The sequence below is a fragment of the Bos javanicus genome, chromosome 14 (assembly GCF_032452875.1).
Source record: "Bos javanicus breed banteng chromosome 14, ARS-OSU_banteng_1.0, whole genome shotgun sequence".
Taxonomy (NCBI): domain Eukaryota; kingdom Metazoa; phylum Chordata; class Mammalia; order Artiodactyla; family Bovidae; genus Bos; species Bos javanicus.
Window position 1 is genome coordinate 13,462,614 of NC_083881.1, and position 14,248 is coordinate 13,476,861.

Sequence of the window (14,248 nt, forward strand, 5' to 3'; positions counted from 1 at the left end):
GTACCATTTCACACCAGTCAGAATGGCTGCGATCCAAAAGTCTACAAATAATAAATGCTGGAGAGGGTGTGGAGAAAAGGGAACCCTCTTACACTGTTGGTGGGAATGCAAACTAGTACAGCCACTATGGAGACCAGTGTGGAGATTCCTTAAAAAACTGGAACTAGAACTGCCTTATGATCCAGCAATCCCACTGCTGGGCATACACAGTGAGGAAACCAGAAGGGAAAGAGACACGTGTACCCCAATGTTCATCGCAGCACTGTTTATAATAGCCAGGACATGGAAGCAACCTAGATGCCCATCAGCAGATGAATGGATAAGAAAGCAGTGGTACATATACACAATGGAGTATTACTCAGCCGTTAAAAAGAATACATTTGAATCAGTTCTAATGAGGTGGATGAAACTGGAGCCTATTATACAGAGTGAAGTAAGCCAGAAGGAAAAACATAAATACAGTATACTAACGCATATATATGGAATTTAGAAAGATGGTAACAATAACCCGGTGTACGAGACAGCAAAAGAGACACTGATGTATAGAACAGTCTTATGGACTCTGTGGGAGAGGGAGAGGGTGGGAAGATTTGGGAGAATGGCATTGAAACATGTAAAATATCATGTAAGAAACGAGTTGCCAGTCCAGGTTCGATGCACGATACTGGATGCTTGGGGCTAGTGCACTGGGACGACCCAGAACGATGGTATGGGGAGGGAGGACGGAGGAGGGTTCAGGATGGGGAACACATGTATACCTGTGGCAGATTCATTTCGGTATTTGGCAAAACTAATACAATTATGTAAAGTTTAAAAATAAAATAAAATTAGAAAAAAAAAAAGTTTCTCTGTCTACAACAGGAAGATTTTGATTTACCTCTGTTCCTCCAGCCTCAGAGTTTAAAGCAATTGTACATGTAGCACTTTAAGCAGTGAGCCTCCCAGGAGTGACAAGGTTATACTTGGAATGTCAGGAGCAGTTTTTGGCATTTAAGAGGAAAAAGAGGGTGGTAATAAGGACAAGAAAATTGTCCTCGCCTCGCCTGATCGTAATGCTCTTTGACCTCATATCAGTACTATGGCCATAATTTTGTTGTGTAACAACCACCTTACCAGTGGAACTTATTGAGCTGACCTGTTTTCTGTCAGTTGGGTGGGGGTCAGCCGGTCTACACTGAACTTGGCTTATAGGGTATCTGGTCTCCTGTCTCAGCTGGGCTGACATGAGAGTCTGCTGTCGCCTGGGAGTCATCTATTCTGAGCTGATCCCAGCTGGTTCACAAGTCTCTCATCCTTCTCCTGGGTCAGCAATTTAGAGAGGACACATTTTCCTCATGACAGTGTCAAAAGTACAAGAATAACGCTAAGGACTTTTCAAGCTTTGATTCTTTAGTGCCCACTGATACTCCATGGCAAAGAGTCAAGAAAGGGTGAAGAACTGGAACCATCCTTGCGCTCTGTCCTATGTTTTCTATTAAATATGTTAAATGTAATATTCTGAATCAGAATCTCTATGAAAGGTGCCTGAGTCTCTGACTTGTCATCGAGCAAATTTGGATCTACAATAAAAATCATATTAACTTTATTTTGACATAATCATGTATGTATTGTGGAGAAGCAAATGGAAACCCACTCCAGTATTCTTGCCTGGAGAATTCTATAGATAGAGGAGCCTGGTGGGTACAGTTCATGGGGTCACAAAGAGTCAGACACGACTGAGAAAGCACTCACTCACTCACTCACATATATGTAGAGATGAATATATGTTCAATGTATCCAGTCATTTTGGAAAAGGCAAGCTAACAAAAATTCTTTCCAATGAAGCTTTGAATCTTTTCCCAGTAATATTTTTTTTTTTTTTGGTGACAGTTTTTTGAGATAGAATTTACATACCATACAATTCACTCATTTAAAGTGTACAGTTCAATTGTTCAGTTGCTCAGTCATGTCCAGCTCTTCACAACCCCATGGACTGCAGCATGCCAGACTTCTCTGTTCCTTACTGTCTCCTGGAGCTTGCTCAGACTCATGTCCATTGAGTCAATAATACCATCCAAGCATCTCATCCTCTGTACAATTCAATGGCTGTTCATATATCCCCAGAGTTGGGCAGCCATTACCACAATCAATTCTAGAACATTTTCATCAACTCAAAAGGAAACCCATACTCTATAACTGTGACTCTTAAAAAACCTCTTTTCTCAGTTTTTCAACCAAAGGTTCCAATAACTTCCAAAAGGCATTTTTTTTTTCTGGCTCCCCCAGAGTTTTGGAAATAACTGCATTATAGCATTTTTCACAGAGCATGGCTATTAGTGCTTTCTTTTTCTGTCTCTCCTATGCATCTGTAACTTCCTTGAAGAATACTGTGCCTTATGAAGCTTTACAGCTATACATTCAGCCTATATCTTCAGGTTCAAATAATGAAGGAAAGGAAGAGAGGAAAAAAGGAAGAAGAAAGAAATAAGAAGGAAGGAAAGAGGAAAGTTATAATCAAAATTTTGGTTTAGCCCATAGGATATGATCCAGAGAAAATATCTCCATGACATATCTTGGCATATATTCCTGAAGTTAAAAAATATTTTTTTTTTCAAAGAGAAAAATTTTGAGTTTTGAGCAAAATTTTTTTGTACTAGCCACATTCTGGTAATTCTAGAGTTATTTCCTTCAGAACCCCCTAGGATTCTTCACTATATCATCATCATTTGTTTACACTGGTTACGGCTATATAATATATATATGTATGTATAGATTTTATATATATATATATATATATATATAATCTTTATGTGTATATTTAGTCACTTCAGTTGTGTCCGGCTCTTTGCAACTCTATGGACTGTAATCTGCCAGGCTCCTCTGTCCATGAGATTCTCCAGGCAAGAATACTGGAGTGGGTTGCCATGCCCTTCTCCAGGGGATCTTCCCGACCCAGAGATCGAACCTGCATCTCTTATGTCTCCTGCATTGGCAGCGGGTTCTTTACCACTAGCACCACCTGGTAGGCCCCAATCTTCTAAAGAGACAAATTTCTATATAGAGAGAGACAATTTTCTAACTCGTTTATTTTGAATCTTTTTGTGATTAAACAAGTTAGAACTAACATAGCAATCCGTAAGTAGATGGTTCAGAACTGATGCAGAGGCCTTGCTCCATAAGATTGTCTAAGAAGCCTGTCCTGTGCTTCATCATTTCCCAGGGTACCACCTCCAATTGTACTGTCTAGGATGACCCTCCAGTATCTCTGTGTTCCAGTCAGTTGAGGAAGGTTAGGGACTTTAAGAACATAACTCAGAAGTTACAGCATCACTTCCAGGTACACTCTTCTGGTGGAATTAATCATATGGTCATACCTAGGAGCACAGGTGGCTGTGAAATATGCTTTTTACTCTGGTTGGCTCTGTATTCAGCTACAGATTGAGTGTTACTTTCCTTTCTAAAGGAAGAAAGAGAGACTGGATGTTAGGAAGCAGGTAGATGTGATTTCCATGCTGCTTTTACAGATACTAATTGGCAACATAAAACTGAGGCCCTATTAATTTTCTTTATTTTAAATTTTGTATCCTTTTTTTAAATTTTTATTTTATTTTTAAACTTTACATAATTGTATTAGTTTTGCCAAATATCTAAGGCCTGAAAACTTATCATGACTTTTAAATGTATTTTTGCTCTACCCTCCATGTTTAGACATGGTTTGTGGCATTAAAAAAAAAAATCAATGCCTTTACAGCATTGTTTTCTACTTTTGTCGTTGAACATGTATTTCAGTTAAATTATGAAATAAATGGGTTTTGGTGAGCTAGCCTGGAAAACTTACAAACACAATATTGTTTCTATGGGAAAAAGACTTCAAATTCTTAAGAAAATCTGACAAAGAAATGTGCTTTTGAAATTGAACACATTTGAAAGGTGGGAACTGCTAAATGCACTCAGGTTTACACATATGAAATAACAGATGAGGTTTATTGGAACATTTTCTCAGTAATGACTTACCCAACACTCCAACAGCCTCAGTACTTGGCCAGAGCTAGCCAAGTCCAGATCCAGTTTCCTCCTTTCTCCATATGTTCATCAGGCACAGAACTGTTGGTTTCTCTTTTTCACTTCAAACATTTAGCCTGTTACTGGAAAGTTGTTTAGTTGGGAAGTTGTAACAAGAGTATAAATAGAAGATTAGATAAGGATAGTTTAAGACCTTTGAGTTATAAATTTAACCAAGACTTTAGAGACCATTCATTCAGCTCCAATACTTTGGCCACCTGATGTGAAGAGCTGCCTCATTTGAAAAGACCCTGATGCTGGGAAATACAAAAGGAGAAGAGGGCAGCCAAGGATGAGATGGTTGGATGGCATCACCTATTTAATGAACATGAACTTGGATGAACTCAAGGAGATGGTGAGGGACAGGGAGGCCCGGTGTGCTATAGTCCATGGGGTCGCAAAGAATCAGATATGACTTAGCAACTGAAGAAGAACAATATTTAATTTTAATAAATGTAATGATGGGGCTTCCCTGGTGGCTCAAAGGTAAAGGGTCTGCCTGCCAATGCAGGACACACGGGTTCCATCCCCGGATGGGAAAGATCCCCTGGAGGAGAAAATGGCAGCCCACTCAGTGTTCTTGCTGGGAAATCCCATAGACAGAGGAGCTCGGTGGGCCACAGTCTATGGGGTTGCAAAAGAGTCAGGCATGACTTCATGACTAAACAACAACAAATGTAATGATGGCCTTCTTACTCTAGAAAGAAAATGGTTATGGATTTTACTTTTTTAGAAGTAACAAAATGCTTATGGATGCTAATGTTAAAATAGCTACTTATCGAATAGTTTGATTTCAAATCTCTGAATAAGTTTGTCAAAGGAGTTCTATGCTTTTAACTGTCTTCTCTCCCCAACCCCCACTATTTTGCCTGCTGCTGCTACTGCTAAGGCACTTCAGTCGTGTCCGACTCTGTGCGACCCCATAGACGGCAGCGCACCAGGCTCCCCGTCCCTGGGATTCTCCAGGCAAGAACACCGGAGTGGGTTGCCGTTTCCTTCTCCAATGCATGAAAGTGAAAAGTGAAAGGGAAGTCGCTCAGTCGTGTCCGACTCTTCGAGACCCCATGGACCACAGCCTACCAGGCTCCTCCGTCCATGGGATTTTCCAGGCAAGAGTACTGGAGTGGGGTGCCATTGCCTTCTCCAACTATTTTGCCTAAGCACGCGCTTAGCCTGAGAATTGAATAATCCAGTGTTGACTGTGGAATTTAACTCCCAGTTCAGTCTCAACCAGACCAGAAAGTTTTCTTTCATATACTGAACAAATTATTTATTACGTGCCTGTTAACAAAGCGTTTGAATAATGTTCCCAGTACTGGGAAGCAGAGGTTAGGTAAGAGTCACAAACCTTGCTCCCAGTGAAGCCTATTCTCTGTTGGGAAAGATAAACAATAAGCAGGTAGTTACGACAGGTGTGAGGAGGGTTATACTGGATGATGTGGGGACAGATTGCAGGGGTGGATGGTTTAGTTTAAGGGTCACAGGAAACTTCCCCCAAGAAAGAATGAATCAAAGTACAAAACAAATTCCCTAAGCAGAGAGCAGGTTACATCCCGTTTTATTCAGAGATTACATCACTGGCAAGCAAGTGGCCTGTGAGAGGAAGAGAAGAGGTTCCTTAGCGCCCATGGACCTGCCTCTGGGAAAACATCGGGCAGAGCACTTGGCACATTCCTGTCATAAAACTGAATCAGTGAATGGTGGAATTTCAGCCAGTCTTGATGATGACAAGAAAAAAGTTTTCTTCACATCCAAGGAGGGAGTAATGACCTAACATATCACCTTCTTCCAGACAAGATTAATCCTCCTTAAGATTGCTTAGAAACAGTTAAGCTGGTCAGAGGTTCCGGAATTTAAGGGAGGGAAAAAAAGCACTGTCGAAGAGATGGTAATGAAGCAGCTATAGGATTGTGAAATCAGAGTGTCAGAAGCAGTAGGCTCTCTAGAAGCAGTCATGGCCGCATCTTGCATTTTAAATGTAGAAAATAAAGTCCTTAAATATGTATGCACATGTATGTATGTGTGTCGGGGGGTGGTATGGGCATGTAAGGAATGTATAGGCTTTAGAGTGGAGAGCTCTGAAAATGTCTTCTACTCAACAAGGGGAGCTTTAACAACTTAGAAATAAAATGAAAAATGATAAATTCAAATTTTGGCCAGAGAGAAGGATATTTGAAGATGAATTGGGTGATGACTCTGAATTAAACACGAGGATGAATAAAGGACATAGATTCCTTCCTCTCTTGTAAGGCACCTAAGGCATTGAAACACTGGAGTAAACCATCTCAAAACAATATAGAAGAAGTTGAGATTTCATCTACTCATTTTTAAAGTCATTAGTTGATTCATTCCTTCAATGGTATTTCTTTGAGCAGATGATAGCAAGGAAGTACTGTGGTTATTTGTTATTGGATAAGACAGGATTTGTATCCTCATGGAATGTTCAATCTAGTGGGAGATGATAGGAGATTGAACTCAAGTGTTAAATTCTAGGATGGAGGGCTCTGTGACAAAGGTACTTAAGGACAATATGGTGATGTGTGTATAGGGATTTCCAATGAGGGCTTCCTGGAGGAGGTCACCTATAATTGCATGTCTGAAAGATGAATCAGGCATAATCAGGTGAAAACAGGCAGAGAATAATGAGAGCTCAATGTCTAAGGAATAGCTTATGCAAAAGCACAGAAGTCAGAGCATAATAGGTCAGGGGGAAGCAGAACATGCAGACAGTTAGTTGGCTCTAGGTACAGTGCTGGGTTTAGGTTCTTAAGACAGATGAGATATGATTCTTGTTTGTTTGTAACAGGCCACCTTCTCCACCCCATCCTTCCACCAGGATTTTTTATAGAGACTTGTATATAAAAGGCTTCCCTGGTGGCTCAGTGGCAAAGAAACCGCCTGCCAATACAGGAGATGCAGGTTCGATTCCTTGGCTGGGAAGATCCCCTGGAGAAGGAAATGGCAACCTACTCCAGTAGTGTTGCCTGGGAAATCCCGTGGACAGAAGAGCCTGGCAGGCTACAGTCCACGGGGTTGCAAAGAGTTGGATTCAACTTAGCCACTAAACCACCACCACTATAGCCGATTAACCATGTTGTGATGAGGGACTCAGCCATACATACACATGTATCCATTCTCTCCCTAACTTCCCTCCCATCCAGGCTGCCACATAACACAGAACAGAGCTCTATGTGCTATACAGTAGGTCCTCATTGGTTATCCATTTTAAATATAGCAGCGTGTGCATGTCCCTAACTAGCTTTTCCCCCTGTCTACCTTCCCCCTAGCAGCCATAAGCTCATTCTCTAAGTCTGTGAGTCTCTTTCTGTTTTGTAAGTTCATTTGTATCATATTTTTCTTAAGATTCCACATATAAGGAATGTCATACAGTAGTTCCCCTCTGTCTGACTTATTTCACTCACTTTGGCAATCTCTAGCATTCTCTAAGCCAAGAAATTTTGCAACACAGAGCACAAAGTACAAGTTTTAGAGTCCCCGAATTTCCCAGGTGGCTCAGTGGTAAAGAATCTGCCTGCCAATGCTGGAGACGGAGGTTCAATCCCTGGGAAGATCCCCTGAAGGAGGAAATGACAACCCACTCCAGTATTCTCGCCTGGGAAATCCCATGGACAGAGAAGCCTGGTGGGCTACAGCCCATGGGGTCACAAACAGTCAGACAAGACTCAGCAACTAAATAACAACAGCAGCTATGGATGGCATGTTTGTATCCCTGCTTAATGCATATGTTGAAACCTTATCCATAGTATGATGATTTTTGGAGATGGAGGTAGGGCCCTCATGAGTAGGGATAGTGCCTTTATTAGAGGAAACCCAGAGAGATCTCTCATCCCTTCTGCCATGTGAGGTTGTGGTAAGAAGGCTCCCACCAGATCTGCTGGCCACTTGATCTTGGACTTCCCAACCTCTGGAACTGTGACAAATTTCTGTTGTTTCTAACCCACCCAGTCTGTGGAATTCTGTTATAGCAGTCTGAATGGACTAAAATAACTGTCTTGGTGGATTTTCTGTAAAAGTCAAATCAGGGCTCAAACAAACAAACCAAAAAAGATAAACATGCAACAGAAACACCTAGGGACCAGCCAAGCCAGGCTGGTAGCAGGAGCAGACTGTTGTTTGCTGGAAATCCTGTCTGGTGAGAGACAAGTGGAGCATCAAGCTTCTGTATGAGCTTCACATTCAGGCCTTAAACATCTTAGTGGTCTCTCTTAGTGTCTAGAGAGGAAGCAGGGGGCAGCACGCCCACACGACACCACTGTGCTCGCTTCTAAAGAACAGAAAACTCTTAAAGCCGGGGTGTGTGGCTGGATGTGCTCCCAGTGATTTTTTTTTTCAATAACTTTTTAAATTATTCTTGGTTGTGTTGGGTCTTTTTGCTGCCTGCAGTCTTTCTCTAGTTGCGGCGAGTAGGGGCTAGAATCTAATTGTGGTGCGTGGCCTTCTCATTGCAGTGGATTCTCTCGTTGCGGACCACAGGCTCTAGGGGCGCAGGCTTCAGTTGTAGTGACATGTGGACTCAGCAGTCGCAGCGCGCGGGCTCTAGAACTCGGGCTCAGTGGTTGTGGCGTGTGGGCTTAGTTGCTCTAAGGCATCTGGAATCTTCCCGGCCCAGGGATCGAACCCATGTCTCCTGCTTTGGCAGGAGTATCTTTATCCACTGTACCATGAGGGAAGTCCTTCCAATGGTTCTATAACAAGAAGAGAAACCTGATGGAGCCTGAGTTTTAACTTAGTACATGGCTGCTCCAGTTAGAGGGTCTGTTTTTGGTTATTTGAGTGTGGTGCAGAGTGTACATTTAGAACTTGTCCCAGTTTTCTTGAAACTTGCTCTTCTTCACCTCATTACCAACTGGTAGCCATGCATCCAAATGCTAAGTTTTCTTAATTAAATATATGACAGTTTATAAAGATGACTTCTCTTTCCATTGTAATTAGATGTAAGTGATTCTGCTGTCTATACTAATTACTGTGTATCTTCCTCCTGAAGACTATATACGTATATGCATATATATAAAACTATATATGTATTTATATGCACATAAGCATATATGTGTGAACATATGTATGTGAATACATGTATGTGTGTATATATATATATATATACATACATACACACACATATAGAATTGACATTTTAATAACCTGCCTCTTGGGAGAATGCATCATTATAAAAATACCCCTGCCTTGGGTTGGTGGTTTTCTGATATTTCAATTTCAGTAGCTTCTTCCATATTAGGCTGCTTTCACCTCAGAGGAAATAATTATATCCAGGTTTGACTCTGTTCAATGGGGCGTGACTACAGCAGAATGGGTCTCTTCCTGAACAGAAGAAGAAAATTGAAAAGAAAAAAAAATAATAATAGAAATCTGACACACCAAACTCCAAATTATCTAAATCCATTTTCAATGAAAAGCTTGGTGGCTTGGTAAAGATGATGACTTTTGAAGGAAAAAAGATCCATTGAAAAATTCCATTTCCCATGCTGTAAGGTTAGGAGAATAAATTGCACCCGGGGAAGAGGGGAGATGCTCCTTTTGACATGTAATAAAGCAGGTGGCCTCATTTGAATTTTCCCATTAGGTCTCCTGGAGTGATCTCAGAAATATGTTGGCATTGCAAACTGTAACTCAGCCTTGGCTCTCTGACTCCAGGACTCAAACAGGTTTTCAAACAGAAGAATTAGAGTCTGGATTACTTGAAATGTCCAGCAGAAAGTTGTTTGTTATTGTGCTGGGTTTCCTATTTGCCATAGAATATTAAACAGGTTTCTTCTTTTCCACAGAATATTAATAACTGGATTGCAAAGTGGACAAGTGTCTTCCCTCCCAACCAGCCTTTTCCTTCTGTCCTCTCATCCTGTTTTCCCACCACAAGGATAGGTGGGGATGGTTCCACCCCATGTCAGGGAGGGGCTTTCTAGATGGAGCATCTGATACTGACAGGTTTGTGTCTACAGCCAGAGACTATCAATCCCAATGGAGGCTTGCCCATGAAAGGTGTGATAAATAAGTCCATGGAGTGTCCACTTCATCCCTTTGTTCATTCGGCAGATGGAATTTTTTTTTTTTTTTGGCTGTGCTGAGTCTTTTTTTTACTGTTTGGGCTTTTCTCTAGCTGTGGCTGGTGAGGGCTACTCTTTAGTTGCGGTGCGCGTACTTCTCACTGAGATGACTTCTCTTGTGCAGAGCGTGGGGTCTAGGGCACGCAGGTTCAGTAGTCATGGAACGCGGTTTCAGCAGTTGCCGCACGTGGGCTCTAGAGCACAGGGTCGATAGTTGTGGCACACGAGCTTAGTTGCTCCACAGCATGTGGGGTCTTTCTGGACCAGGGGTCGCACCCATATCTCCTGCATTGAGCAGGTGGATTCTTTACCACTGAGTCATCAGGAAAACCCCTTAGCAGACGAATGTTGAAGGAAGCTAAACAATACAACCAACACGTTCCCTGTCCTCATGTGGTACACAATCAGGAGAGAGACAATAAAGAAAAGAGTTAGCAAAACATTAACTAATTGAAATTTTGAAAAGTTCTATGAAAAAGAAGTATAAGATAAGCAATGAGAAAATGTATCAGAGGGACTCAAAAGTATAGTTGCCCCACACAAGCTAATAATTTGGTATGCTTACAAATGTATTTATTGGAGGTAGGAAGAAACTGACTTAGAAAAAAGTCATTCCATTTTAGTAGTTCAATTCAGTTCGGTTGCTCAGTCATGTCCCACTCTTTGCAACCCCATGAACTGCAGCACTGCAGGCCTCCCTGTGCATCACCAACTCCTGGAGCTTGCTCAAACTCACATCCATCGCGTCAGAGATGCCATCCAACCACTTCATCCTCTGTCGTCCCCTTCTCCTCCTGCCTTCAATCTTTCCAAGCATCAGGGTCTTTTCTAGTGAATCAGCTCCTCGTATCAGGTGGTCAAAGTATTACAGCTTCAGCTTCATCATCAGTCCTTCCAATGAATATTCAGGATTGATTTCCTTTAGGATTGACTTGTTGGATCTCCATGCAATCCAAGGGACTTTCAAGAGTCTTGTCCAACAGTTCAAAACCATCAGTTCTTTGGTGCTCAGCTTTCTTTATGGTCCAACTCTCACATCCATACAAGACTACTGGAAAAATCATAGCTTGACTAGGGGGACTTTTGCTGGTAAAGTAATGTCTCTGCTTTTTAACTTGCTCTCTAGGTTGGTCATAGCTTTTCTTCCAAGGAGCAAGCATCTTTTAATTTAATGGCTGCAGTTAACATCTGCAGTGATTTTGGAGCCCAAGAAAATAAAGTCTGCCACTGTTTCCATTGTTTCCCCATCTATTTGCCATGAAGTGATGGGACCAGATGCCATGATCTGAGTTTTTCTGAATGTTATGTTTTTAGCCAGCTTTTTAACTCTCCTCTTTCACTTTCATCAAGAGGCTCTTTAGTTCCTCTTCACTTTCTGCCATAAGGATGGTGTCATCTTCATATCTGAGGTTATTGATATTTCTCCCAGAAATCTTGATTCCAGCCTGTGCTTCATCCAGCCCAGCGTTTTACATGATGTATTCTGCATTGAAGTAAATAAGCAGGGTGACAATATACAGCCTTGACATACTCCTTTCCCAATTTGGAACCAGTCCATTGTTCCATGTCCATTTTACTAAAGATCTTTTCAGGATATGTATGTGAGTGAGAGTACGTATTAATGTGGTAGACAGGCATGCATCTATCAATGTGCTTTGTGAGATGATCTCAGATCTGTCGCTAGCAGCTTTTGCAGAGTGACAGATCCACCAGGTCGGAGGAGTACAAGTCTGTCTTCCATCTTTGTTTAGGCTGGTGACCCAGTCCTAACATCTGCATTCTGGGTGCACCATTTCTTCTTGTACCATAGTTGGGAAGGTTACAGAATGCTTCCAAGCATCTCACACAACCTAATGGCTTTCTCCTTTTAGTTCTTGCTACATCTATGGGGCCCCCATATGACACTGCTAGGGACTCTCAGCAATTATCTTGCTATAACTGAGTGAGATATTTGGTGGTGGGAGGTGGGTGGTTGGAAATCACGCTAATTATTAAGGGAGGTAGAAAAGAGGCAAGAATTAAAGGAAAGCATTCTGTTCCTGGCAGTGCCGCCCCATCTATAACCCATGGGCCAGTGAAGAGTTATAACTCAATTAACCAACTGATCTAATGGGCATTTGTGGGAGAGTCTGGGGGAACCTGACCTCATGCAAAATCTAAACACGTTTTTCTTTTGCTCTGGTCACCCGTGTTCTCCAACAGCACCCTTACTCTTAGCCCTTGATGTCTTCCAGTGCCCCAGTATTGGCTTCCCCCATTGCTCAGTGGTAAAGAATCTGCCTGCCAAGAAGGCGATGCAGGTTCGAGTTTGGTCCCTGGGTGCGGAAGATCCCCTGGAGAAGAAAATAGCAACCCACTCCAGTATTTTGCCTGGGAAGTCCCATGGACAGAGGAGCCTGGCGGGACTACAGTCCACAGGATAGCAAAAGAATCAGACACGGCTTAGTGACTCAACAGTAACAACAACAACAATGCCCCTATGTAACCTCTGCCTGTGTCCAGACAGCCCGAGGCTCCGGCTGCAAGCTGACTACAAGGATGCACACGGTTCAGCACTACACGGCGTAGGTGGTCCTCGTATGTGGCTGCATTCTTCAGTGCTGCGCGTCATTTTGATTCCTTTGAATTGCATTCCATGTGTGAGTGTTACCTGCCTACTTACCTGACCAGGGAGATCCTGATGGGTAGACTCAGTGTTTCATTCACCTGTGTCCCCTGACCCATAGTAAGTGTCCCAGTAATGGCTGAAGCATGAAGAAAACTTCCTCTGTCTGCCTCTTGCTAGACTCCAGCAGACACTGGAAGCTGGTGGGAGGTCTGTGTATCCAAAAATAAAACTGATAGCAGCAGAGCCTGTAATTTGGCTTGCCTGAGAGAGGTGGGTGGAACAAACAGAGGGCACAGCCATGGAACCTGTGGCTTGCCTGTAGCCAGACTTCCGAGAAACTTATGCTAGATTAATGAAAATTGTATACCAAAATAGTTCCATCCATTAATTCACTTCCACTGACAAGCAGAATTGATAGTCTTGCATACTTTAAGCAAAATGTTTTCTACATTTCCATAGTTCTTATTCTCGCTTAAGTTTTCTTTTGCAATTTCCCGAGACAGCATCTTGTGAAACATGTTAAATGATCCAATATGTGTATATGAAAATAATTTGCTCCCATTTCACTCCATGAATTAGGAGCCCAGATCTCAGCTGACTGCTGATAATATGCATCTTTTTTTTAACATGTATTTATTTATTGGGCAGCACCCTGTCTTAGCTGGGTCTTGTATGATCTTTGTTGTGACATTTCAACTCTTAGTTGTGGCATGTGGGGTTCAATTCCCTGACCAGGGTCTAAATCCAGGTCTCCTGTATTGAGAGCAAGGGGTCTTAGCCACTACACTACTCGGAAGGTCCCCCCCTTTCTAAAAAATTGATTAATTTATTTGGCTGTGCCCTGTCTTAGCTTGCATCTCTTAAAAAATATGCATCACCGGTGGGCTCAGCCCAGCAAGAAACATTTGCTTCAGTTTATACTCAACGTATGATTAACATTTCTGAAATTAAGATTGGTTTGTGTGTTTTGTTAGTTTACTGTGTAAACCTGAGTTAATTGCTTCCAAAGTTCTATATTTCAGTGATGTCCTAGAGGAAAGGTCAGCAAACTATGGCCCACAGGTCAAATCCAGCCTGCCACCTGTTTTGGTGAAAAAGGTTGTTTTGGAACCCACAGCTACACCTGTTCGTTTATGTATTATCTGTACTGGCTTTCACACTACAGCAGCAGGATTGAGTAGATGCACCAGAAACTATACGACCCATAGAGCTGAAAATATTTACTATCTGGCTCTTCATAGGAAAATGCACTGTTGATGTTTGAACGGCCTATATAAATTAGTGCCCCATGGCTGCCCAGTCTGATGAACTCACCTAATCTGACATGGCAGAACAAAGAAGCTCAAAAGATAAGTAGTGAAAGTGAAAGTTGCTCAGTTGTATCTAACTCTCTGAGACCCCATACAGTCCATGGAATTCTCCAGGCCAGAATACTGGAGTGGGTTGCTGTTCCCAACCCAAAAGACTAGTAGAGATAAGTCCAGTATTCTTGGGCTTCCCTTGTGGCTCAGCTGGTAAA

The 14,248-nt window shown here is 42.1% G+C and overlaps 1 long non-coding RNA gene across 5 annotated transcripts in view; it reads left to right on the forward strand.

Annotated features, from left to right (window-relative positions):
- LOC133260350 (uncharacterized) overlaps positions 1-14,248 on the forward strand; it is a 163,856-nt gene that overhangs the window by 46,561 nt on the left and 103,047 nt on the right. For 4 of the 5 annotated variants that reach the window (XR_009740772.1, XR_009740773.1, XR_009740770.1 and 1 more), the window contains exons 2-3: positions 9,843-10,002; positions 12,624-12,760. The exons of the other annotated variant lie outside the window; for it this stretch is intronic. This is a non-coding gene — a long non-coding RNA (uncharacterized LOC133260350). The remainder of the gene's footprint in view (positions 1-9,842; positions 10,003-12,623; positions 12,761-14,248) is intronic. 5 annotated transcript variants of the gene reach the window in all.